Source organism: Delphinapterus leucas, chromosome 18 (genome assembly GCF_059928025.1).
Source record: "Delphinapterus leucas isolate spDelLeu-1000000601 "Yukka" chromosome 18, BTC_Dleu_Yukka2, whole genome shotgun sequence".
Lineage (NCBI taxonomy): Eukaryota > Metazoa > Chordata > Mammalia > Artiodactyla > Monodontidae > Delphinapterus > Delphinapterus leucas.
Genome location: NC_143146.1, coordinates 11,176,584 through 11,203,425, shown reverse-complemented (window position 1 = coordinate 11,203,425; position 26,842 = coordinate 11,176,584). Strand labels below are relative to the sequence as shown.

The 26,842-nt window shown below is 45.5% G+C and overlaps 1 protein-coding gene across 1 annotated transcript in view; it reads left to right on the top strand.

Annotated features, from left to right (window-relative positions):
• CLYBL (citramalyl-CoA lyase) overlaps positions 1 to 25,884 on the top strand; it is a 302,146-nt gene extending 276,262 nt beyond the window's left edge. The window contains exon 9 of the mRNA XM_022576847.3: positions 1,524 to 25,884. The gene's annotated coding sequence lies outside the window, so the exon portion shown is untranslated. The remainder of the gene's footprint in view (positions 1 to 1,523) is intronic.
• The last annotated feature ends 958 nt before the right edge of the window (positions 25,885 to 26,842 follow it).

Here is a 26,842-nt window from a genome sequence, read left to right as displayed (position 1 = left end):
GCCAAACCTGAGTCAAAGACAAAGCTTCCTGTCACCAGGAAGAATAGAAAGCAACCCACTCTCAAATCACCTGTGCCTACCTATTGACTGAGGGGGAATCCTGCAACAATGTCATACTTCTCAGTCAGTCAAAATCAGTTTCTCTCTCACACTGTGTGCAGCATGTAGACATATAGAAAACTGGAGATGGTCCCAGAGATTAGTCTAAGCCCTAGAAGGAACTTTCCAGAACTTTCCCTTCATTACATAAATAAGAGAGTTGATATACTGAAAACTCCATCTTATGAAGACAAAGGAGACCAAACACTGACTATATCGTGATGTTAAAATACCTAGCTAAAGGGGAGAAATTCAGGGAAAAGAAAACTGTTTTGCGGGGGCGGTTGGGGGGAGGGAGGATTGTTTGTTTTTTGTCTACATAATGCTACATAGCTGGTTTCGCTGGGTTTTGTATTGTTTTTAAACAATGAATCAAATTGCCTTAGTTATTCAGACACAGTAAAGGAATCGAGAGAGAAACGAGCATTCCATTTCAGATAGCTTTGTGGTGGAGAGTTCCTTCAGAAGGCTATCCACTCTAGGCATCGGGCTTAATTTTTTTTTTTTTTTTTCTAATGGGCTCTTGAGTTCCATGGAAGGAAGAACATAAAACCAACATGAACTTCTGGCTTAGAATCTCTGGGAAAACTGTGTTAATAACCCAAACTCCCAGACGAGGAGAGGAGCACATCTGTTTCCTCCATGGGATTTCCAGGGACTGGAATTCATGCAGCAGCTTCCAGGGGAGCTCTGTGATGCCTTTCCCAGTGTGGTGTGAGGGAGCTCCGGCCACCAGGAGCCTCACTGGCATTTCCACACCAGCCCAGCGACACGTCGCCTCCCCCACGGGGCCCTGGCAAAGGCTCTACACAAGCTGTAATCCCTCCCTCTCCATCATACCCAATAAACTCCTAACCATTTTTCAAGACACAACCTGAAGACCACTTCTGTGAAGTCTTCCCAGCTACCCAGAGACAGCTTGCTGGCCCTCTCCCAGTCCTTCCATTGCATTGGATCAGATTTCTATTGTAGTACTTTGTGTGTGTGTGTGTGTGTGTGTGTGTGTGTGTGTGTGCCACAGCAGTGTGGAGGCCCTGAACAGTGGACATTGCCATGTACCCCAGATCCCTCTCCTGCTCACCTCTCACTCCCCACCTCATCCCACCCCACCCACCCACCCCCCCCGCAAGAACTCGCTAAAGGTGTGTTCAGTACAATTAGGCCCTGAGACATCTGTTCCTCCATCAGACATCTTGCCTCCCAGATTTGTGCAAATATTGGCCCTTTTAGTGCACTTGCTCAAGGTCACACAGCTGGCAAAACCAAGACTTCAACTAAAGTCTGGAAATGAAACCACTAAACCACACAGTTGCACACCCGAGAACTCCCCAGATTTATAGCTTCACATTAAGTTCCCGATGAAGGAAGCTCTAGATGAGTTTTTTGAAGCAACAAGAAAATAGCTGAAGCCTCTTTTTCAACAGCTGCCTGCCTCAGAGACACTGCCTGACCCTGGCACGGGTATGTGAACTCATCACAATTCAAACAGCCAATCATCCAGTGCAACCAGGAAGCTGGGCAACCAGGCAAGTCCCTCCTTGAGGTAGGCCTTCATGCCCCCACTCTCTGCCCCTCCCAGACTACACAAACAGTCCCTCGCACATTTTGCAGGATGGTGCGCTGCGGGGGGAGTGGCCTAGTGGCCATGGAGAATGTCGTAGGTGGCATAAGGAAAGGCGTTCCAGTGGAGGGATAAAGGAGCAGGACACAGGCTCAAGGACAGAGCCGGGTTCACTCCCCATACCTCCTCTTGTACCCTCCCCACTCCTGCGGCCCTCCCCTCATGGCCCCCATCATTCTGTGCATCACCTCTCATTCCATATAGTCCCTCCTCTGGCTACTGTCCTGCTTCCATTTCCCATTTCCTTTTTCTTACAATTTTACCTTCCTTCCTCTCATCGCAATTCCCAAACCAAAAAAAAAAAAAAATTAACAAATGTAGGAAAGAAAACAAAAGTGGGTAAAAATGTACCTTTTTAATGATTTCTAATGTTTTTTCCGTGTTTTGGAAGTAAATCTAGTGTCTTAAGCTGTGAGCTGCTGGCAGGATGCTGTGTAGTCCTTCATTTACTGTGAACTTGGCACAGGAAGTTTACTGGCCCATTTTACTGCAGAGCGCCTGAGTGCAGAGGACAGCTAATGCTGTACTTTGGGAATCAACGAAGAAATGTCAGTGAGGCTGCTAATTATTCAGTAAATTAAATATTGCTGCCACAGCTGCTATTTCTAATGTCCTACATTTGATCATGCTGTCTTAATGCAGAGCCAACATTCAGATTCTATTTAAGCGATAAAGAAGATGAGGACCTGGCAAACTGGTTGTTGGTTCTTTATGTTTTAGGAGAAGTCATTTGAGTGTGCAGCCTGAAACTCATGTGGGAACCCAGAATGATGCTTACACATGACAAAGTTTAAGGATATAAAATTTCATTTCTGTCCTTTTCTTAACTTTATTTCGGGGGAGGACGTTGCCAGAAAGGTAACAATAAATGATTATTTATAAAAACAGGTATTTTCAAATTATGATAAACATTCCATTTAAGATTACTGAGGATGTGACCCCCCCAAAATCATTTTTTTCAACTTTGCTTCATAAAGACCTTTTTAAAAAACAATCAGTCTTTATATCACCTAAGGAATTTTAAACTGTGACATATATTTATGAGAATATTTAAGGTGAATATTTTCAAAATAAGTAGCAAATGAATGGGTCGTGAATTTGCGTGCACTGCCTCTGAAAATGAGCACATTTGAAAACAGTTTGTTCAAAAGGCGCCATTGGCCTTTTCCCTTCCTTCTCAAAGAGCATATGTGTTGCATTAGTACTCAGAAAAGAGCGTGTTTTCATAGCCTCCAGTGCTGCGTTTATAAAAATCATGATGATTTTAGGACTGCACCTTCATTTTTTGAATTTTCAAAACTTGTCCCTTTTTGCTCTTTTATTTTCTTTCAACAAAACAAAGACTGGAGAACCCCTTTAAGAAATTTTATACATTCCCACAGAGTCCCAGTTTGTTGACCTTCAGGCCACAGAGTAAAACCTTTCTTTTAAGTCAAGCATTCCCCATTGGGAAGCACTCCAGCTTTTTCTTTTTATGAGGAATTTTAACTGCTGGACTTAATTTAATTATTGTATTTTGTACATACTCCCTGGAGCCCCAGGGCATGAGCTTTACTTTTTTCTAAACTTTCAAATGAATATCTTTAGAAATGCACATTTCTGATGGTAACCTTACTTCTTCCACTTGTATTTCTAATCTAAATACCAAACTTGGATCATTCTGTTTCCTGACTTATTCCTGGAGAGGCTTCAACCTCACATCTCTTTGCCACAGATACTGTTCTTGAGTAGACATGGAATATAGTCATTTGAGTCCAGAATGTGGGAGCCCGGGTTTCATAACAAGAAAATAAAAACCATCTCCAGTTGAACTACATTTTAAAACTTGATGGTTCTGGGGACATAGTCTTCAATAAGAAGGGTTCCTAGGTTGAAATCAGTAGCATGCTGGTCCCATGGCTGCAGCCTGCCACCATCTGTCCCTATGGTTTCTATGAGATATTCCCACAACATCAGCTGCTCCTCCCGGATCCCAGCAGAGGTTCATGTGCGAACACACACACACACACACACACACACACACAGGGAGTTGTCATCCCAAGCTAATGGCAAAGATTCAATATCTTTATTTCTCACCTCTCTTTATCCATAAACATTTTCATTCAAGCCTTCTGATTTCCACCTGGAAATCAAAAACTTCGACCACATCTTGACTCTCAAAGGTGAAAAATAATTTTTGGGGTATTGACTTAAAACTCATATAGGAATATTGAAATGTGGAACAAACATAAACTTTCCAAATTCATAAGCTCTGCCCAAAATATTTCATGAGGGTTGGGCCACTTATGAAGTAAGTTTCATTGTAGGACTTCTGAGACCTCTGAATTTAGGAAGATGTTTTTAACTAGAATTATCTGCTAGGTGAATCTGATTTTCTTATTTATTTTGATTTAAAATTTAAAATTATAGATACCACAGCATTTTGGTACCAAAGAAGGACTTCTGAGATCATCTAGGCCAATGATCTAGACCCTGGCTGCATATTAGAAGTACCTGGCGAACATTTAGTAAATACTCTTGTCTCACCCATCATTTTGCAGATTAAAAAGAGAAACAACCAAACAAAACTCTGAAAGATGCAACATGGCTTTTACATTAGAACTGTCTAAGGTACAATACTGTAACATGATTTGGGAACTCCTGGCCATGCTAAACTTTACAAAGCAAACTTAATTAAGTTTCCATAATTATGTTTTGGACCACATGAATTGTAAAATAGTTGACTGATTCTTCCCACATGATACACTTTCTAATTTTATACACATTCACATCCCTGACTGATCATAGAATAGGTTGGAATAATCACGGCCTTGAAACGTCTCACATTTAATTTTTAAAATAAGGTATACTTGTGTAGATGGCTGCCCTTCCTGAAAATTCATTTAAGTTTGCCCTTTGCAGTGGCAGTGTCATGCTTCTTGACTAATATTCTGCAAATTTATTTTTCTTACATATATTTAAAATATATAGGCAAAAAGCAGTATTTCTCCTAGTGTCATCTGACGATCACAAAACATATGAACCATAGAGCTTTACATTGTACCATTTTTATAAAAACAGAAGCAAAGAAACATCAAATAACAACTCATCCGAGTGAGAACCACAGCCCCATGAAGGCAGAAGTGAGCTTAGCTATCACCTCTGATGGCCTCAGGAGAGCAAAGGGGGGCCACGCTGAGAGCAAGGGCTCCTTCTGGTAAGAAGCCTCAGCTGGGGGCTCCGCGGGCCTTTGAGCCAACTTGGTAATCGCTTACCCTCACCCCCCTCCCCCCAAAACAGCACCTCCCTCACCTTTCCCACTCCTCCTCAGCTGCCTCCTTCTCCCCCTTCCCCATCCGGGATGGCGGATGGCGGGATGGTGTGCTTGCAGATCACGAAGGGAAAAGGAGAGCTCCAGTCACTTTGACTGGAGGGCCAAGGACCTCCCGGGAGAGATCCAGGAAGCTTTGATCTCAATTATTTGCCTTGGGCTGAAAGACCTCTGTTTGGCCGATCCTCTAGGATCCTAATAAGGCCAGGACCTGGGATCACAGATGCAAACCTTTTTTCTTTTTCTTTTTTTTAACGAAAGGAATGCTGAGATGCAATGATTAAAGCTGTAGAGTTACTAGGAGATGCTACGTTAACATAGGTCATACCTGCATAAGAATACGTTCATTAATTCACTCCTCCAGCAGATACTAATTGAGCTTCTGTTGTGTGCCTGCGGTGAGTGACGTCACTGTGGTAGTGATGGGCTGTGAGGGTAACCCGGGGGTGGCCCTAAGGCCCCTGTGTCCAGTAGCTCCATCAGAAGGGAAAGCAGGTGGGTGGCTAAAGCCTTTCTTATTCTGGTTCTCCCGCCCCACCCCCGCCCTGCATCCTGTTCTAATTACTCTTTCTTATCCTTTACAACAGACATGAAAATTAACCAAGATCATAGCTCCAGGCCTGAGACCAAAAAAAAAAAAAAACGAATAAAGTATCTTAGAGGTAGATTCCCATAAAAAGAAAAAGTTTATAAAAAGATAAAAAAAATTTAATGGCAAAAACTGCTGAAAAATGTTAACGATGGGATTTTGGATTATCCGTATTTTCTAAAATGGACATTTATAATCAGAAAAATGTGTGTTACCATTTAATTTTGTTGTTGTTTTAAGTAAGGATGACTAGAAGTGAGGAAAATAAGTCTAGGCAAAAATCAGAATTTGGATGAGAGCGAAAGTTCATTATTACAAGAGTAGTCAGAAATTGGACCAGAGAAGATTTAAAGCAATAAGCTTTTTGACTATCAAACTAAATCATATTTTGAGTGATAACCTCCAAGGCCCAGCACTCACAAGGCTGATGGCAGTGAGGCTAGGTAGTCCTCCTGGAAAATATTTGGCAATGAGTGTCCACAGACTTACTGTCACTTGTGCCTTTTACATTGTATCTGGGAAATTATGTGATCCTAAATACAGAAAAAGCCTCATTCACAAACACAACTCACAGTTGCGTCGTTTAAATTAGAGAGACATGGAAACCATGATGGAATATTAGGCAGCCACTTAAAGCTTGTGTTTCTGAAGAAAATAAGAAAAAGCTTTGTTCAAAAACAGATACCGGACTTCCCTGGTGGCACAGTGGTTAAGGATCCGCCTGCCAATGCAGGGGACACGGGTTCAATCCCTGGTCTGGGAAGAACCCACATGCCACTGAGCAACTAAGCCCGTGCGCCACAACTACTGAGCCTGCACTCTAGAGCCCGCAAGCCACAACTGCTGAGCCCGTGTGCCACAACTACTGAAGCCCACGCACCTAGAGCCCTTGCTCTGCAGCAAGAGAAGCCACCACAATGAGAAGCCTGTGCACCCCAACAAAGAGTAGCGCCCGCTCGCCACAACTAGAGAAAGCCCGCGCGCAGCAACAAGGACCCAATGCAGCCAAACAAGAAATAAGTAAAAAAAAAAATTAATTTTTTAAAAATCAAAGAGGAAAAAAAATTCAGAAAAAATCCCCCAGATACCAAGCTGTATATGTAGAGTCTAGAGCTGGACTGTCTGGCCTCTACTGCTTACTTTTGAGTAATCTTGGGCAAGGAACTAGGCTTTCTGTGCCTCAGTTTTATTATCTGTGAAATGGAGGTAATAGTGGCACCTATCTCATAGAATTGTTATGAGACTTAATTGAGTTAATACATATAAAGTTGAGTACCTGACACATCAGGGCCCTCAACAAATGTTAGCTGCTATTACTATTATAATGTGATTACAACCATGTTAAAAAGAAATCACAGGGCTTCCCTGGTGGCTCAGTGGTTGAGAGTCCGCCTGCTGATGCAGGGGACGCGGGTTCGTGCCCTGGTCCAGGAAGATCCCACATGCCGTGGAGCGGCTGGGCCTGTGAGCCATGGCCGCTGAGCCTGCCCGTCCAGAGCCTGTGCTCCGCAACGGGAGAGGCCACAGCAGTGAGAGGCCCGCCTACCGCAAAAAAAAAAAAAAAGAAAGCACAACAGAAGAAAATACACCAAAATGTTAGCAATTACTGTGTTTGGATGTCGAGACTACTGGTGATTTTCATTTTGTCTTGTTTGTACAGTTTTGTGTTTCCAAATTTTTCGTTAAATGTATATCAAAAATTAAAAAACTAATTTAGAGCTAATTATAAACAAAATCTATGTTTGAAACACTGCTTTTGATCGTTCTTCAGTTAAACCTAATAGGCCCTGAGTAGAGAGGCCCCGGCAGGAAGTTTTCATATGATCTGAAACCTCCTGCTGCCAGGACTCAGGCACCGGCTTCCAAGGACTCCTTCTGCCTTGGGCACCACGGTCACTTCTTGTCACAGGAAGGACAAGCTTGGCTGTGTCGGGTCGTGGGCTGCGCCCAGGATTGGCATGAAAGTAACCTGATTTCCAGTCCCCCCTCTGCCACTTACTACCTGTGTGTTCTGGGGAAAAGCCTGCTCCTTCTCCATAAGGAGAGATCTTGATGCAGTTAGCAGCCTCAGAGAATTAGAAAAGTGGTTGAGGGAATTTTTGAGATACTGCCTCGGTTGGAGGGAAGAGAGATCCTGAACTCTGTGATTCTCCACTCCAGCTGTCCAGCCTCGGAATTCCCTCTCCCAGAGTGGAGGGCCCATCTGCTCTGTTTACACACCTGGACCTGGTGCGAAGGGCGGTTAGGGTGGCTCCCTGACCATTTGTGGAATCACCCCTGCTTCCAAGCAGCATGCTACAGGCAAGCCTTCAAAGAAGTACCAGAAGCCAAGTGCAGTCTCTGTCATCACTTAATAGTGCTTGAAGCTTTTCATATAACAAAAGGGGATGAAACAGCCCTACCTCACGTTGTGGGAACCCAGTAATTCTTCCACTGGCTCTACGCCAAAAGGGTTTTCTCTTACCTTTAAATATTAGATGTGACTAATGTGGGCCACCAATGCTCCTGGTAAATAAAATAGGAATAAAATAACTGTTTGCAGCTCGACTTCATCACACACTATGGAAAGGAGGGAATTGATAAGTTGAGATGACAAATAACCTAGTATTATTTTTGGCAAAAATAGACAAATGTGTCCAATTTAAAGAATGTCAGCATGATTTTTCTCTATCCTTGTGAGGTTGGAATCAAACCACAGAGACAGAAATTTTATCTACTTTCTTCATTCCTAGCACTGAGCATGGTACTTGTTCTTAATAAATTTTTGTAGAATGAATCAGTTAATGAATTGATGAACAAATGAGACAGGGTCTCTTCTCTATTGTGTTAGATAGTGGGGATATAGAAATAAATACCTCAGAGTCCCACTCCTAGAAGCTCACTCTAGTAGTGGAGCCAGACACACAAATAGAAAAATGACTCAAATACAACGTGATTGATTCCTAAAATCATACCACTAATGTTTCATGTAGTCATGTTTCAGTGTAGTCATGTTTCAGCTCCTCCTATGTGTCAGGTACTTATACACAGTAAAATGTAATCCCTTCCTTCAAAGTTCACGGTCTAATCTGGAAAACAAACACGAAGCACAAGGCACAATACCACCAGGAAAGCAAAACAGAAATAGGGACTTGATAGAGAGGCAGCACGGTATAATTTAATCATGTGGACTCTGGCATCAGACTGCTTGAGTTCACAAAGCTGTGTGACTTTGGACAGGTTGCTTAGCCTCTCTGGCCTTTAACTGTCCCATTTGTAAAATGAGGTTAATACTGGGACCTATCGTATAGGGTTGTTGTGGGAGTGAATGAGTTAATATCTCTAAAACTCAGGATAGTGCCTAGCTTGTACTAAATACCAAGTACAAATAAATCTTTCCTATGTCCTCTGAATTTTAAACTCTCATTAAGAACTCTGTTTGGCTTTCTCTTTGTGCATGCCTGATGATTCTCCCCAGAAAGGACTTGTGACCAAACAACTCTAAAACTGTGGACTCGGGTTAATCAGGGAAGGAAAGGTAAGATTCCTGTCTGTTTGTGGAAAATAATGACCATTTAGCCAAAAGAAAAAAATTCTCAAAGCCAAAAGACACCTAGATGAGGACTGCAAATTCATTCTAAATAACCACTACTCCCTTATCCCTGGTCCAGGGCAGACATGGCTAATCAACCTCAGAATCCTTTCCAACTGAGTCTAGAATCAGGCTCAGAATTGTTTCCAAACAGGGCCCCAGGCAGTGACTGTAAACCAGTGCCAGTCTCTGTGTCTCCATGTCTCTGGCCTAAACCTTACCTTAGGGTCAGCTTCAGGGTCATTTTTCTCACTGGACACTGGACAGGCCTTCCTGTCGCCCTGCTGCCAGAGGCACGGTGTGACAGCCCTTCTCCCAGGGCTGAAGCCCAGCTCCCACCGTGGCCTGCCAGCCTTCACTCCTGAGAGATCACCAGTCGAGCTGGTTCTACTCTGCCCTCCCTTGTGGGTCCGTGGCCACTGGCTAACTCTGTGACCTCAGCTAAGCAAGTGACTTAACCCCTCTCTGAGCCACCGATTCCTTCTTGGTAAATAGGACCTCCCTTAAGATTCTCGTGAGGATTGAATGTGATCGCGTATGTGAGCGGCCCCAGCTGGAGTGGGCTCTCGGTGAAGGGTAGGTGCTGTCTTCCCTCCAGCGAGGCACAGCACCTTCGTGACTTCACCCCCAGGGTCCTGCATAACATGAAACAGGGTTGGGGTGCTCCTGAATAAGGCACCGGGGCCCCCACTCAACACAACTGCCAATGAACTCAAGGTCATATGGGCTCAGACAGCCGGGAATAGGTGAAGGCCAGGGGGGTAGGAGGGGTGAGGAATGGGGAGTGAGGGGTGCCTGAGGTGTGCACAGGGACTCCGTCACAAACCGTCTTAGGAAACGATGGGAGGGGGCACTGGAGGGTTTATATTACTCCCATAAGCCGAGAGGGGGCCTTGCACACAGCCCAGGGTGAGACCACAGGGACAGTCCCTCCTGTCTGCCTTCTCCACCTCCTAACTCAGGGCTAAGACCCCCTATTTCCGGAGCCGCTCTCATTACCTCCTCCCAGCTGGACCTCGGTATGGATGACTCACTTATGAGTTCCTGTCTCCTCTACAACTGAGAGGGTTGTTCCCTGAGAAGCCTTGGCTGTCTCCCTCTGCCTTGTCTTACCGAGTATGTGTGTGATATCCCTCGCCATCACCCAGAGGAACAGGTCCTGCTCCCATCCCATCCCCGACCCCGAAGAAGCAGGCTTGCACCCTTTGGACCCAACCCATATTCAAGTCCAGCAAGTGAGTCCAGGGCTGGCGTCTCTTGGTCATTCACGGGACAGCCTGTGACCCTCCTCTCCTCCCTGTACCCACCGCTCTTCCTGGGCCTAGCCTGCGAGGCAACTCCTCCAGGGCCCTTCTCTTAAAGGCTCTGTCAACATTTTCAATTCAGGCTTCTCCTTCTAGAGTTTACAAGTCAACTGGCAAACAGAGTGAGCCCAGGTGGAAAGGTGCCTTACAAGGGAGCACATCCAGGCAGAGAGCCCAATGCAGCCACTCGGCACTGAAATCTTGGCTAATTTAATATCTACAGTAAACATGGATTTGTGTGGAATGCAGCCGCTTCTTTTAATTGCTCCAAATAAATATCCTGGGTAATTTTAAGAGAGAGTCTGCAGCAGCAGCGCGAGCCTTATATTACCAGGAAGTGCTTCGGGGTATTGTGTGCTGAGAAAGGCGTTACATAAATTGAAACTCCTTTTGCTCAGAGCCGAGTCCTGAAAGTTCATGCCGTGAGAAACATTTCTCACCATGCACAAACTGAATTGTATATAAAATTAAATTTTCTGATTAAAATCTTCATTGTTGGACCTCCTGCTGGCTGCCACCATTTTGCCGAAATAAGATACTATTTGCGGTAATGGCAACGGGGGAAACCTGTTGGTTGTAAACTGGCTTCACTCTTACAGCTTAAAAATCTAGAGAGCTGTATTGTGCAAACATTGCATTTTCCATACAAATATTACAGAGCCAGGCTTTACTACTGATTCATCAGCCAGGGTGCAAGCGGGTTTACAAGTCCGACCCTGACAGCCCTAAATCTCCTGCACACCCAGCCCAGCCCTGGGAGGTGGAAGGCGCCAGCAGGAGGATGAGACGGGCATATATAACTGTCTGCTGTTTTCTAATTTAAAAAATATTTTTCTTCACAAGCGCATTATTATTTGAGTGAGGAAAGAATATAGAGGAAAAGATGGGGCCTAGGAAGAGTTCAAATTTAAGAGACCACCCTCCCCCAACCCCTGGCCCTGGAAACTGACAGGATTACTGCCTTTGAAGGATTTACCCATCCCACCCTCCAGCCCCCAGCCCCTCTCTCTCCACTGCCACCTCCAAGCCCCAGTTCTGAGAATCTCCCTCATAGAAATCAACTACAGCTCTGCACAGCATCACCAACAGAGGCGTCCAGGCTAATAATTTTGTTTGACAAATACAGAATCTGGACCCAGAAAATGAAGGTTGTTTTTTCCTAAGAAGGTGTGCGCTCGAAATTAGAACCCCGAGGGCTGATTTTCATCTTTCGCTTCCCTAGCTTTCAGTTCATAAGTGAACTCGCTCCAGAAGTCCACATCGGCCAGGCACACATAAATATTTTTTACTGCCTTCCATCTGTTAGAATAGATTGTCCCTCTCTTTCATTTTGTAAATCATTCTGTTGCTTGGGTAATCCAAAACAGCTTTGACTTAAAAAGGAGGAAAGGGTGGGGTGCGGGAGGATTTAGCAAAACGATCGATCCAGTTAGGTGTAGCTCGTATTTTGAAAAAAACAAAGCCAAAACGAACTGATTTCTTAAGGAACGACCTAGTCTGAATACGATGAGTCTCACCAAATCTTTTTCTAGAAAAGAGCATGCAGGTTACTGGTACAACCAGTGCTAGAGTAGAATAAACTAAGCTACCTTCTCTGAGGGAGCAAATGCAAGGGAAGTGGGTTGAGGTGAATGGGAGCTCTAAGACCCCAAGTTCAAAGGCACAGCTCACCTGGAAGGCACTGAGGTAAAATGGGTGGGATCTCACACACACCCCACGTAGGGCTCAGAGTGTTCTTCTGCAGCTTCTTTGCCCTAAAAGCCAACCCTAGGTATTCATATGCATTCATCTAAGCTGTCCCACCTGTGGGGAAAATAGCTGGGAGTAGAAGCAGGAAGTGCCCAGTAGGGTTCCTGACCCAATCCCCTGCCACCACGTATTACCTTTCTATAGATAAGAGCTTGGGGAAACTACTATTATTATGCCTACTTCTGTTTCAGTTGCATAATGATTTAATAAATTAAAATAATTTGCAAATCTATGAATTAGCTATTTTTGAAAATTATTCCATTGGCTTTCTTTTTTCCCTCTAAACCTCCCTTGTGTTTTCTAGTCTTTCATAGTTTCCATGACTCTAATTAGCACCAACCTGAATTTCTTACATGGTCATAGAGTGGGAAAAAAATATAATCTGTTTCCCTTCTTCTCTTCTTAACTAACCATCCATATATGCCCTCTGTTTGAAAACCAATAATAAAGTGAGTTATAATATTTCATCCACTCATTCAATAATGTCTTGAATTAACGGGGTGCTAAGAGCCAAACTATTATGCCTCTCTCACTCAAGAGTTCTGTCAGCCTGAGGAATACATCAGAAGTCCTAGCTTTACTGTCTTTTAAACCAGGATTTAAAGATCCCAAGAGAGAGACTTCCCTGGTGGTCCAGTGATTAAGACTTGCGCTTCCACTGCAGCGGGCTTGGGTTTGATCCCTGGTCGGGGAACTAAGATCCTGCATGCCGTGCGGTGCAGCCAAGAAATTCTAAAAAATGAAGGAAGGAAGGGAGGGAGGGAGGAAGGAAGCAAGGAAGGAAGGAAGGAAGTCTACAAAAAGAACTTACATGTGATGGTGCCCCCTTCTCCCAACTTCACTTCCTTCCTTTGCCTTACTTCCTGCCTCTTTGCAAGTAACCAAGAATCCCTAGTCCTTTCCTTGTTCTCTATAGGGCTCTGCTCCCCAAAGGATCCCTTTCCATGGCTCCATTATCTCCTCTAGTCTTGAGCAAAGATAGAATGCTTGACCTCCCCATACCTCTGCCCAAACTTTGCCTACATTTTTGTTCCAGGTTTCCATTGATTTCTTTGAATAGTCATCAGTTGTTTCCATAAGCAAAAGTCATCAACAATATTCTACCGACTTTCCAGTTTGAGCAAGAAGACATAATGCCTGTCCCTGTATAGAGCATCAAAAGTCAAGAACAGGGCTTCCCTGGTGGCGCAGTGGTTGAGAGTCCACCTGCCGATGCAGGGGACACGGGTTCGTGCCCCGGTCCGGGAAGATCCCACATGCCGCAGAGCGGCTGTGCCCATGAGCCATGGCCGCTGAGCCTGCGCGTCCGGAGCCTGTGCTCCACAAGGGGAGAGGCCACAACAGTGAGAGGCCCGCGTACCGCAAAAAAATAATAATAATAATAATAATAAATTTTTAAAAAGGCAAGAACAGGACAGATGCATCCAAAAATGATTCAAGATTTAATAGAGCCAACCAGACCCTGCTCATGTGCCCTGGCAAGCACAGCCATCGAGTGGGCAAGCCCTGACAATGGGGCAAGAGGGAACAGCAGGGGTAAGGAGGAACCCCAAGGACCAGTGGTACTGCCACCATCCCACCACCGAAACCAAGGCCCTCATGCCCAGGCATATATTGAAGGGCTAGACAGTGAGGCCTTGACCCCCTTAGGGGTATTGGTGGAGATTCCTAAAAGGGTTGGAAATCTCAGTCTCCATCTCAACAGATGGGTCCTCAGATAGGCATCTGCAATTCTGATGGGATAGCCATCACCCAGTTTTCTTCCCCATTGGTTCTCCAAAGAGAAAAGCCAAGCCCCCTCCCTCCATGAACCTACTCTTCCATCACAGATTAGAAAGGCTCCAGGTTGATCAGGCCGATAGCCCTGGCAATCACTCTCTTCCCCAGCCGGAATGGTGAGCTGGAAACCTGTCATTCACCAGCAAGAAGAGGATCCAGGTCAGGCTCATCTCCCTTCTTCTCTCTCCCTTCCCTTACCTCCCCGTCCCTCCATCTTCCTCATGGTATGGAGTGTCTTGTTTCTATCTTACTTCTACTTCTTGTCCCCTTCTTGAGTTCTAGCTCTTTCTTTTAGGTTGGCAGACACCAGAGGGCAACATAATCTCACCTACTAGTCAGTTCTTTCATTTCACCAGTAGAGGGAAGAGTTTGAGAGAATCTACAAGAACTAGGAGGTGTGTGGAAATGATTTTGAAATATGGAATTAGCTAGCGCGATAGAACTGCTCTCTTAAAGGCATCTCGTGCCAAGGCATTCTGTTCCCGTTGGTAAATAATCTGTTATAAAACGGTTGCAATGCATATTAACTCACCAGAGCACGACACTGGCAAAATTTCCCTCCAGGCTATATTTTGCAAAGAGACAACTTTTCATGTGATGTGAGACCTGAGATTAAACTAACAGAAGTCCTACATTATTCAAGGTAAAGCTGACACTCCATCCCTCCCTCACTGCTTAGTCTTTTGAGATCTGGTTTTTATTTTGTTTCTGAAATAATTGGTAAGGCATTTAGCCCTGAATGGCTTGTTTTGAGTACCTGTCATCATAGGACTCTAGGTGCTTTGAGGGTGCATGGAGCTTAGTTGGGCAAGTGAAGCTGAGTCAATCAGAAGAATTGATTACGAACCAAGCAGCAGGGCTCTCGGGGCAATAAGTGCCCATGTGGCGCCTGCTAAACTTGCAAGAGCCTGCTTCACCAGGGCCTGCCCATTCCACCACGCATACTGAGGGAATTAGAGCAGGTTCCTTTTGAAAATGGTTTAGAAGGGAAGGATTCAGAAGTTAAACTTGTGCCACTGAACTGACCATTTACCAAATAATTACCCTGACCAAGTTAGCACTAAAACCTTTAAAAAGTAGACAACATGGAGCTAAGCAATCTGCTCAACCATTGCAATTTGCTCAATTGTTTGGATCTAATTACCTGGCCTGTATATTTTCTGCTTGGTGTCCCCAGCCTTTGAACCATTTCCAAAGCCAGAGCTTTATAGAAAGGGTCTTTGAGAACCCCTTTAGATAGAGTCTGTGATTCTATCCTTCTTTAGATGGATGTTTTTATCCGAGTTGCTGAATTTATCCATATAACTTTGCCTCCATTTCTTCATCGACATCCTTTCTTTGATTAGTTATCTAAAGCAAAGGTTCTTATCCTGAGGTCCAGAAGTAGACTTGAGCACTTCCATGAATCCCTTGAAATTGTGAGTAAAATTCTATGTGTATGTACATAATGGTCCTTCAGGTGAGGGGTGAGGGCCCATAAATGTCATCAGATTCTCAAAGGGCTCCATGACCTCCATCTTGCAACGATGCAATCATGATGTTCACCAGACCAGAATTTCCCCAGTCAATGTGCACGAACTGGTTCCAGGTGTGTGCTTGAGCCTCTGATCGCCTCAGCCCTTGGGCGACTGGACAGGGCCAGGCATGGCTGGAGCTTCCAAGCTGCCCAGTCACTATAACAATATTATTTTCTCTGTGTGCCACAGTGGATAAAATGTTGGAAGCACTACAGTAAATTTTCACTTTTATCGCATCCACCATCTTTGTACTGTGCATCTCTTCCTTCAGCTCCATGGCCTTAATTATCCAGAGGGAAGCTTGGCACTGATTTGGCCACCTGTGGTATAATCTGCACTTCATATCCTTTAGCAGGAAAGAAAGTGGTGTGGTCGTCTCCTCTTCCTGAGAATGCTCCCTGGCACACACAGCTTGGAATTTGCTTTGCCGGCCATGTGGTGGTAAGTGAGACCAGCTCATTTCCCCGTTTCCTGGGCTATTCCTTTTGCTAATCCCACGCATCTGACCCTTTCCTGTAGTAGCTCGTATGCCAGTTCCCTAAATGGCTCCCAGCTTCATTACCAGTATTCCTCAAAAGCGCTCTCATGCAAAGATTCTTTCCAACCAAGAAAGACATTAAAGTCTTACACAGAACCCATATATAGCCAAATTCAAACTCAAACGTAACAAACAGGGCAGGCAAATTCCCATGACTCCTGGCTGACACAGAGCATCCCCAAACTAGCGTGACTGTCCAAGCCTTCCCCTGCCTAGTCCAAAACACACAAAAGGCCTCATGTTCCAGACCGGACTAGCCATCCACGGTCAGTCTGGTCTCGTTACCTAACGCTCAGATCACATTGTTTTACTATCACTAATTTCATAATTTCGGTAAACTAAGAAGTATGCCATTCACTTAGAATTAGTTTAGGATTCTGACTTTCATATGAATGACTTCAACAAAGTCTTGCAACTGTCTGCTGTACTTCACCTGACAATTTCAACATTTTGATCACCTAATTCTTAAATATTCTTCCAGCCCACCTCACATTCCTACTAGAGAATGAAACTATCACCTTCTTTTTACCAGTTAGCCAAGTTGACAGCCCAAAATGTCAACAACGGTTTCTAACATCTTCAAAACTTTCTTCCTCCCTTCTTACCTGAACTGCCTGATCTAGACACATCCCTCACCTATAACTTTCTTGTCAATACACAATTTCAAAAATACGTTACTTCTGAGAGGAAAGAAATTGCTGCTAATCCATAAGGAACTGTAAGTGCATGTTTCTTAAATATGTAAGTGTAATGTTACTGACGGGGAGGTTACGTAGGATAAAGTAAGGAATGTGAGATGGAGGATTCAGGGAGGGATGGGAAGAGTCCACACACTGTCACCATCACAGAGCCCCAGGTGTGCAGACTTCACTTTGCTACCCAAGGAAAGTCTCAAGCCCACAAAGAAGTCTTTCTTAAAACCTACCACGTCTAATTCTAAAATAAATTAATTATTCTTAGAATATTTCCAACTATAGTTAGAAGGCTTCTCCCACCGGGTGCTCCTGGCCAGACTGTCACAGAGCGTTGTTCAAGAATGTTTATACCAATATGAGCTACTTCCTTCTTAATCAAACTGACAACCAGACTGAATTCAGAATCCCTTTACTTGAAGGCTATAATCCCTGGTAAATCCTTTAAGAAAGTAGTTGTATCACTTTTCTATGTATTTTAGAAACAGAGGGAAATAGTTGAATAAATGCCTGAAAATCACCAGCAGTCATTTAAAAACCTATTTTTTTAGACAATATCAGGAGTTACAAAAGACTCTGTGATGGATCCTGAAATAAAAGATATAGAAAATATCGCTTTTTCAAGAATAAAATAACGTGTAGATGTACAAAATGCAAAAAAATTTAATCTTGTTTTTAACATATTTGCTGAGTTTAAGAAAATGAAATGCTCTGCTCCCATCTGCAGCCATTATAACAGTAGATTTACTAGTTATTATTCACTAACCTTAAGTGTGCACTAACTTTCGAAGGGAGACATGAATACACTTGGGGGTAAAACATACAGTATTTTTTGTTTACTCATGAGTTTAAAGTATAACATTTTAACATCTTTTCATTTTATTTTTGATCAATCTAAGAGCTAAAGCTGCTTTCACATATACTTCTGTTGTTCAACCACCTCTAAGTAAATAAGAAGTTCTTTCTACTTGATACTAACTTAATATGGTTTTTCAATGCAAGCCTTTCAAAGCTTCAAGAGCATCAATTTGCAAATCCCCCAACAGTCCCGGGAAGGAGAAGCTATAGGGAAACATGTAACCCAACAGCTCTCACCTGAGATCCAGCATAACGAAGGGACCCCAGCTGGTGGCCTTTCATTTTCTCATATATTTCTCTCTTAAAACATAAATGCACAATAGGAAAATTAAGTAGAGAAACAATTCCATATACAGAATAGCACGGTGGGTTCTGGACTTTGACGCCTTTCAAACCCCAGTTATTTCGTGCTGTAGCCAAGTTGAGTGAGCTGGGTGTCACCTCCGCTTTGAAGCCTTCCCTGAGCCACCCCCCAACTGCCCCTGCCTGCCCCCACCCCGACCGTGGACGATCTGCATTATAGCACTGGCACATTTAAACTGTCCATATCCATTGGCTTCTACGCCACACAACAGACTCCTAGAGAGTGGGGGGAGTGAGTGCCTCCATCACCTGTGTCCCCATCAACTGCCACAGCCACATGACAGAGAATATGCTCATAAATGTGGAAAGGACAAATACTTACATTCTCCAAAATCCTCGTTTTATTTTCTAAATCCCACTTGGCACATTTAGACTGAAGCTACTTGCCATCTAGAACAAGGATGAATCAAGCCTTTTAGATTTTCTAGTAAATTTTCAGGTGGTGAGAAACGCAGGTACTAAGACTCAAAGTGGAGGGAAGCTGGGAAGTAGAGACAGGTATGAGGGGTGCATTCAGGACAGGACAGAAAGAAGGTGAACAGGAGATTCCGAGGCTGGGGCTGCTGCCTCATCCCCCCAGTGTCTGCGCCTGTGCTTCTACGAACTGACCTCCAGTGGCTTGGCCTTCTGCCTTTCTGTGGTGCTCAAATACTGGCCCCCACCAAAACCCAAGAGTAAACCTTACACTCCCCCAAGAGGGATAAGGGAACAAAAAGAAACATCAAAACTCAATTTCCATCTTCATCTTTAGACAACACCCTAGTAATATAGTAAGTGCTGATTACGTGCCAGGTACTATGCTAAACGTTTTGTAAATCATGTCCTTTTTTTGGCATGCGGCTTGCAGGATCTTCGTTCCCCCACCAGGGATCGAACCCAGGCTCAAGGCAGTGAAAGCGCCGAGTCCTATCCACTGGACCACCAGGGAATTCCCAATCATGTCATTTTACTTTATTTATTTATTTATTTATCTATTTATTTATTTTTTTAGGGGGTCTTCGTTGCTGCGCGCGGGCTTTCTCTAGTTGCAGCAAGCCAGGGCTACTCTTCGTTGCGGTGCGCGGGCTTCTTATTGCGGTGGCTTCTCTTGTTGCGGAGCACGGGCTCTAGGTGCGCGGGCTTCAGTAGTTGTGGCTTGTGGGCTCTAGAGCGCAGGCTCAGTAGTTGTGGTACACGGGCTTAGTTGCTCTGTGGTGTGTGGGATCTTCCCGGACCAGGGCTCGAACCCATGTCCCCTGCATCGGCAGGCGGATTCTTAACCACTGCGCCACCAGGGAAGCCCAATCATGTCATTTTAATTCACACAACAATCTAACAAGTTAGTTCTTCTTGTTAACGCTTATCCCCATTTTATAGAAGAAAAAGCTGAGGCTTGAGGTTGCTAAGTAATTTGTCCAAGGTCCCAAAGCAGGAGAGATGCAGGTTCAGGATATGAAACTGTAGTGATTCACAGCCCGTGTCCATGAGAATTCTTTCCTGAACCTCAATCCTGGATGACACCATCTCGATTCTCTCCCTCACTGATGTTAAAGTTAACATTTAGGGGAAAGGAGAAAATGTTTGCTACAATCTGACCGCTGCTCACCTCTGAAAAAGAAATGACAAAAGGCCAGATGTCAGCTCCAGGCCCCAATGTGTGTTAAAACGGTAAGAAAATCCCCACGTGACTGGATCACAATAGCCCATTCTAGAAAATTCTGAGACCTGAGGTTCAAAGCAGACTATTTCTGTTTTTAAACAACAGCTCCATTGGCCTGCTAGCTTCAAACCCTAGCATCTAATTTGTGATCCTGCGAAAGCCTGTTAGGAGGATTTCCATATAAAAGCATCCAGCACAATCAACTTCTGGCCTTTCCCACACACAGATCCGCAGGACCGGGCTGCCTCTCCAGCACGCCAGGGGCACTAGGTGTTTAATTTGGAATCTGATAGCTGCCTAAATTTTGAGGTATCCCGTAGGTGCCGCACACAAAGAATCCTCAATGGCCACTGGCAGAAATTCTTAGAAAAACAATCCTCCTGGTTGTCGGAATCACAACTACCACTTTCACTCCCCGCCTCCCTGTCATGGAAGAGGCTGTTGTGACTTGAATTACAGGGGCCCATGTGGACTACCTGCCGTCCAAATGCGCATGTGACAATGGACACTCCTTTGCTGGCCGGCGGTGTTATTTCAGACACTGTTGGACAGATGGGCTCCGTTCCGAGCAGGGGAAGAGCCACACCTCGGAGATGACGTGTTTTATAGGGCTGTCTCCTCGCCGCACACAGAGTATCGTCATCATTTTGCCAGGGCTGGGGCAGACATCCGAACATCAGCAGGACAGCTTCTCCCCCATCCTGTCTCCAGCCTCAGGGCCTGCATGCAATTTCGGGGATCCTGGTTGTCGGCTGGCCCCCCGCCCGCTCCTGTGGCTGCCATGTGTGGGGCATGTGCCTGGGCCTCGGCAGCTGTTGGAACACAGTAAATCCATTCATACTGACATATCCCAATGACTAACACGGGCTTAGTGAGGAAACAGAAGCGTTTGACAAGCAGAAACAACTGAATTACTTTTAGAGGGGTGAGGAAATGACACCCCCAAAGGGCTTGATCTTGCCATTTGGCTTGGATGGGGGGACTCACCATGGGAGGCCACCCGGATGTCACCCCAGCCACCTACCATCATTAATTCTGAGCGGAAGAGGAGCCCGGCCGGTGTTTCGGCAACAGGAATGAGAGGCCTAAAGAGATGGTTATTGGAGACCACGCTGGACATGAAGAAAATAAATCACTCAAACCCAAAGACTTAAAGTGAGAGGCAGTCTCACTTTGTAGTTTGGAATGTGGGCTTTGGAATCAGACAGAACTGGGGTTCAAATCCTGGTTCTGCCACTTATCTCGTGATGAGCCGTGAAACCACTAAGCCTCTGTTTCCTCGCTTGTAAAATGGGGTATGGTAATGGCATTCCTAGCTAATGGAACTCTTTCAGGAATGAGTGAGACCATCGGATAAAACATTCAGTACAGTATGTGTGTGTATAAAGCCTGATGTACAATAAGCACTTAATTCACCGTTGGTTGTCATCATAATAGTACATTTCAATGAGAGGACAATGAACTTTGTGTTTGTCCACACATGCAGACAGGTAACAGGATTCACCTTGCGCTAACTGATGTAGCTCCTGAAGCAGCGTGGAATCCAAAGGAAGCTCGACGCTTACTGCTTCAAAACACACTTCGGGCTTCCTTGGTGGCGCAGTGGTTGAGAGTCCGCCTGCTGATGCAGGGGACACGGGTTCGTGCCCCGGTCCGGGAAGATCCCACTTGCCACGGAGAGGCTGGGCCCGTGAGCCATGGCCGCTGAGCCTGCGCGTCCGGAGCCTGTGCTCCACAAGGGGAGAGGCCACAGCAGTGAGAGGCCCGCGTAACGCAAAAAAAAAAAAAAAAACACACTTCCTCATCAGGACCCCACCACCGCCACCTTCTGCAGAACCTGGATCATGAGGTGAGTTGGAGAACCATCTAGGGCCCCACCAGGCTTGGTGTTCTGAATCAGACCTCAGCAAACGCTCTCCTGCCTAATGTGGATCATTGTTAAGAACATGTCCCCACGTCACTGCCATAAACTATAGGGCAGTAATATGCATGGATCTTCACCCATGGCTTTTGGGATGTTTCAGCCCACGGAACCTACTGGACTGGATGTTATTAACAGGTACCATACAAATAGAGTACTCCAGGTTCCCTCAATGCTGCATCAAGTACACATGATTTTACTCCCCTGCGACAGCAGTTACCATAATCTCCACTCGTGGAGTGCGCCTACTGATGGTGTTCCTTTTGGACATCGTAAGTCCACCAGTCAGAACCCACCAGAGCCCCCATCTCGAGCCAGCAGAATAGGGAAGTATGTCTTGTTCACCCCAGCTGTCTACCCCAGGAAGCCGGCCAGGGAGGTCACGGACAGGGCAGTTTATAACCAACTCTGATGCAATGAAAACGGGAATTACCCATGATTAACATCTAGAAATAGGCTGGAGAGAATATGACAAGAAGAGAAACATAAATCTGATTATGCAAAAGGATGAAAGTGGAAAGCTTTGGAAGAATTCCGCTTGCTTCCAGGATGGCCTTCTCCCGTGACCTCCTCCTGCGGCCACGCCAGGGCGGGCTGTGTCCACAGCTTCCCCCAGCTCCCTAACCGCCAGCTCTAGCTGACTCTGCTCATCCTTTCCTGGTCCTGTCTCGGGCCTGTGGTCGGGGCATCAGGGTTGCTTTGGTTCTTCCTTCAAAGTTCATCACTAAAGAGGCATCTTGATTCCCCTGCCATATTTTAGTTGAAGCTCATGTATTTTCTTAATGACGAAAGTATGAAAACTGATGTGGTTCAATGGTCCTCTCTCTCCCATCGTGACCCAGCAGACACCCAGTGCTTGCTCCCTTATGAGCCTCCTTGTCTCCTCCTCCTTCTCCACCACTGACACTCCTTATTTGCTCTGGCAGCTGTGTACCTGGGGAGCATTCGAGTCTTGCGCCGAACCAGCACAGAATCTACTGAACTGAACCTAGCGGCTCCAGGTTTCATTTTAGCCTTCCCCCTTCCATAGTTCTAACCCCCTTGACTCTTTACAGCCACTAATCAACGCCAACTGTTTGAAGATGCAGGACAGAAGAAATTCTGAAGGCTGCCGCTTCCTTATACCTCCCTGAGAGCCATCTTTGAGGATTTAAGGCAAGAGAATTATTGAAACACATTTCATTGATTTATTATTAATTGTCCCTTGGGTAAGCACAGAAAGTACCAAGCAGAGGAAGGCTGCATGACTTGTGGTCACTGAAACACTTTCAAGTGTCTGCCCAGATCCTGAATTTCTGCCATGAACAGGGGAACCAAAATGAGGAAACACAAGTTATAGAGATTAGACTCCAGGTGAAGAGGAAGGGGGTGTAGGAAGGAGGTGTGGGGTACAGCTTGCTGAGTAGTGGGAGCAGAGACCACGCAACTGAGGCAGCTGGCAGAGGAGGGAGGTGGAGGCTTGCTTTGGGAGCGAAGCCAAAGTCTACTGTCAGGGTGTGGGATCCAGAAAAATCCCACCGGTTAACATGAATAAATGCCCACCAGCAGAAAGACAAATACTGCTTCTGGTCCAAGAAACAGAGGCCTGAATGGCCAAGGAAAGTAGATTCTTATCTTCGGGCAAGGGCCCAGCGACACACCAGCTCAGAAACATGTCCCAAAGGAAGGGGGAGCATCGTTACTGCCAGCTGAGCATCTCCGAACCCCCATCCATGGAGGAAACAAGACGTGGGATGAGAAATAGGTGCGCGTGCGCACAAACGCACACACAAGAAAATAAGTGTTAGCCTGCTGCCTGATCGCACCCAAATAAGGCAGACGTGCCCCAACCAGATGTACCAGGCCTCTTCCAGAGAACTCATTTGTTGTGGGCTGATTTCTACTTCCTGGTGCAATTTACTTGGGAAAAGGGGCCTTTCATCGTTGATATTCTGTGAACTGGCCGGAACCAGATAGACAATAATGAACTTTACAAACCTGATTTTGCAGAATCTGAAAAACACCCCTTGACTGTCGGTCCTCAGTACTTCCTTTCTGCTCACCCAGAGTCTTCTATCTTTTATTGATTAGCACAAGCATCGCATGAGCCCCTTCTTAGGGCAAGGGACTAAATCCAACAAGAGGTACCATGTTGTTTTCATTCCCCAAGGATTTCACAGGTAAGTTCCACACTGTGCTGGGGGGTGAGGGGGGATTGTTTTTCTCAAAGGCAGAAAACAGTCCACATGCTTGTGGTTTTCTACTAACTCAACCTTTACTCACACTTTGCCTGATCTGTAACTCAAACTCAGTAAACAGGCCTTTTAGGGAACTTGTAAAACCTAGGATACTTTCAGACAATTGGATGAATGTGGAATAAATCAACTATTAGGGAATAAAAATGATTTGGTTGTTACGTGAGATATATGTGTCTTCAAGTAGTATCACTGATCCTCAGTCTCCTCTGAATACTAATTAAAAAAAAGACCCAGGGCTTCCCTGGTGGCGCAGTGGTTGAGAGTCCGCCTGCCGATGCAGGGGACACGGCTTCGTGCCCCGGTCCGGGAAGATCCCACGTGCCGCGGAGCGGCTGGGCCCGTGAGCCATGGCCGCTGAGCCTGCGCGTCCGGAGCCTGTGCTCCGCAACGGGAGAGGCCACAACAGTGAGAGGCCCGCGTACCGCAAATAAATAAATAAATAAATAAAGGGATCAAGATGGTAGATTTCATGTTATATGTTTTTTAATCACAATAAAATAAACGCAGATACTTAAACAATTATCAAGATGACCACAGCAAGTGTGGAAAAAGTGGAAACAAGAGTGGGACAGTTTTCTCATTTGTTTTCATGGACAGTTTTGACAGCTATAAACTTCTACCAACAAAACTCAGGAGTACTTTCACAAGAAAGGAGTTCTGAAGGGTGATGTCACCAGCAAAGTCCCCATCAATCATGACAAGTGGTTTTGCTGGTAGATGGCTACTGCCTGGCTCTCCCCAAACCACTGCCCTCCAGCATGGCTTCACTGTAGTTCCCAGTCAGAAATATCAGGGTTGGAGGGAGGAGAGGAAGGAGAGAAGGGGGCTGGCATTTACAGAAGACTGGTGCCAGCTGCTTTACAGAAGCTACTGCATTTAATACAAGTCAGTGAAGTGCCTATTTACTGTAGCCTTTTCATCAAGAGAAACTGAGGCTCAGAGAGAGCAAATACCTTGTCCAGGGTCACGTAATAAAGACCTGATTTGTCTGTTTCCAGAGCCCAGGCTTTTTCCACAACCGTTTTGCCCTTGATCTCTACAACTACAAAACCGAGAGCCAACCATCTAGAACCCTGAAGCAAAGTGTTTTGTTTTTTTTTCTGTGCCCCATTTGAGAGCTTAATTATAATATAACTAGAATTGGGCTGGAAAAGTGACCTCAGGTGTACTCCCTAGATCTGAGATCCACCTGCTGCCCAGGGGTACTGCGGAAATGGGTCACTGGTGTGCCACGACCCTGGGCATGTCCTCAGCCGTTGTCAGGTCAGTCAGGATGCAGCCTGGAACACAGGAGTGCACTTCAGATGGTGAGCAGCTTTGTCATTTACCTGCTTGTGTCATAAAACATCACTTCCTGTGAATGCCGTAAGTGAAAAAACTTGGGAAGCATTCTGCCTTGGATTTAGAAGCAAACTGCCTGGATTAAAATCCCAATTCCACCGCTTCATAGCCGCACAGCCTTACCTGTGTGTGCCTCAGGCTCCCATCTGTAAACTGGGAATGGAAATAGCACTTTCCTCACGGTGTAGTGAGAATCAAATAAGATAAAATATACAGAGCTGTCAGCGTACCATCTAGAAGTAATCACTCAGCAACAATTCGCTGAGCCGATGGGTACAGCCACACGCGCTCTGTGTGCCCCAACTCCAGGGCACCATTCACTCAGGCCGTAGTGTGAATAGCACCCCCTGGAGTTGTGCAACTGTGCATCCCTGACCGTTAGCTTTGCATTTTAATGACCGTCTTCCACAGTCAAGCTCCAGCTTACTCCCCTGCTTCATTATCTGCCACTAGCTCCCCAACCCCCATCCCATGGACCATCTTACCCTCAAACACAATGGTCCCATTTACAGCCCCTTGGATTTTCATCTGTGCTCCTTCTTCCTGGAATGTTCCCCTGCTCTCCCCTCTTTCCATTCTTACTCAACCTTTAAGACCCAGACTAAAAGAAGTCCCCTCCTCTCTGAATTATCCTCTGATGCCCAGGCAGGGTTGCCCCACCGTCAGTATTCCCAGAGCACTTTGAAAATACTCTAGTAGAAAGATCACACAGTTCATCCGCATACAGGTCTCCCTTGCTGAGCTGTGAGCTCCCAGCGCTCAGATGGAATCTTCCTCTTCTTGGCATGGACTTGAGCAACGCGCCCTGCTCCTGTCCTGCAGCCACATCTACATCACACGTTCAGAAGACGAGGCTGAGAGGGACTCTGTATTGTCAAGGCAAGTGTGGGATGCAGCACGCAGACCAACTTCGGAATCCAGGAAATACCCTTGGCCGTGTCCGAGTGAGGCTCATGTCCCCTGAGGATGGCACTAAACGCAACAGAGGTAACGGGGCCTCCGAAGGAAGGACTTGTGGCCTTAAAGTACCCGGTCCCCTGGCACAGGAGATGCCAGGCTGCCAGCAGTTACTTAGGATGGGCTTCGCTTGGTATATGAGAGTGAAAACCAGGAAATGCGGCCTAGTTTCTCTTTTGAAATCCCTCCCTTGGTTAGATTTGAATCTCATGTCTGTATGCTTTGTTTCAAACTAAATACCAAAAGTCTCTCGCTTCTGTTATCTCCCTGACAGTTCTTCAATATACTCTATTAAAAACTCTCCGGGGACAAAAAAAATGCACTTTCAAGTGGTGTTTAGAAACTTGCCACCCCTTGCCTTTCTTCATTTCTGAATCTCTTGGATGCTTCATAAACAAAGGAGAAAAGTGCTGCTTCTGTGATAAATACGTACACAGGATTCCTCTGTCTTACAGAGAAAACAGTACAGACCCAGCTGTTTCCCAATAGTCATAGGACTCATACCTAATGCCGACAGACTACCAAGCGTATTTGCACAAACTATCACACACAGCACATGGAATCTACAGGTGTGGCCGTGAAAGAAAACGGCATGTTCTCCTTGTCAAAATGCCCTCTCCTTGCCAGCCCCCTGCACCAAACTGAACAACCACAGGACCTGAATTTAACAGGTGATGTTTCCCTTTGCTCTTCTGGATGTTATGTATACTCAGGAGTAGCTCTCTCTGGGTTGTTCAAACATTTCATTTATTTATTT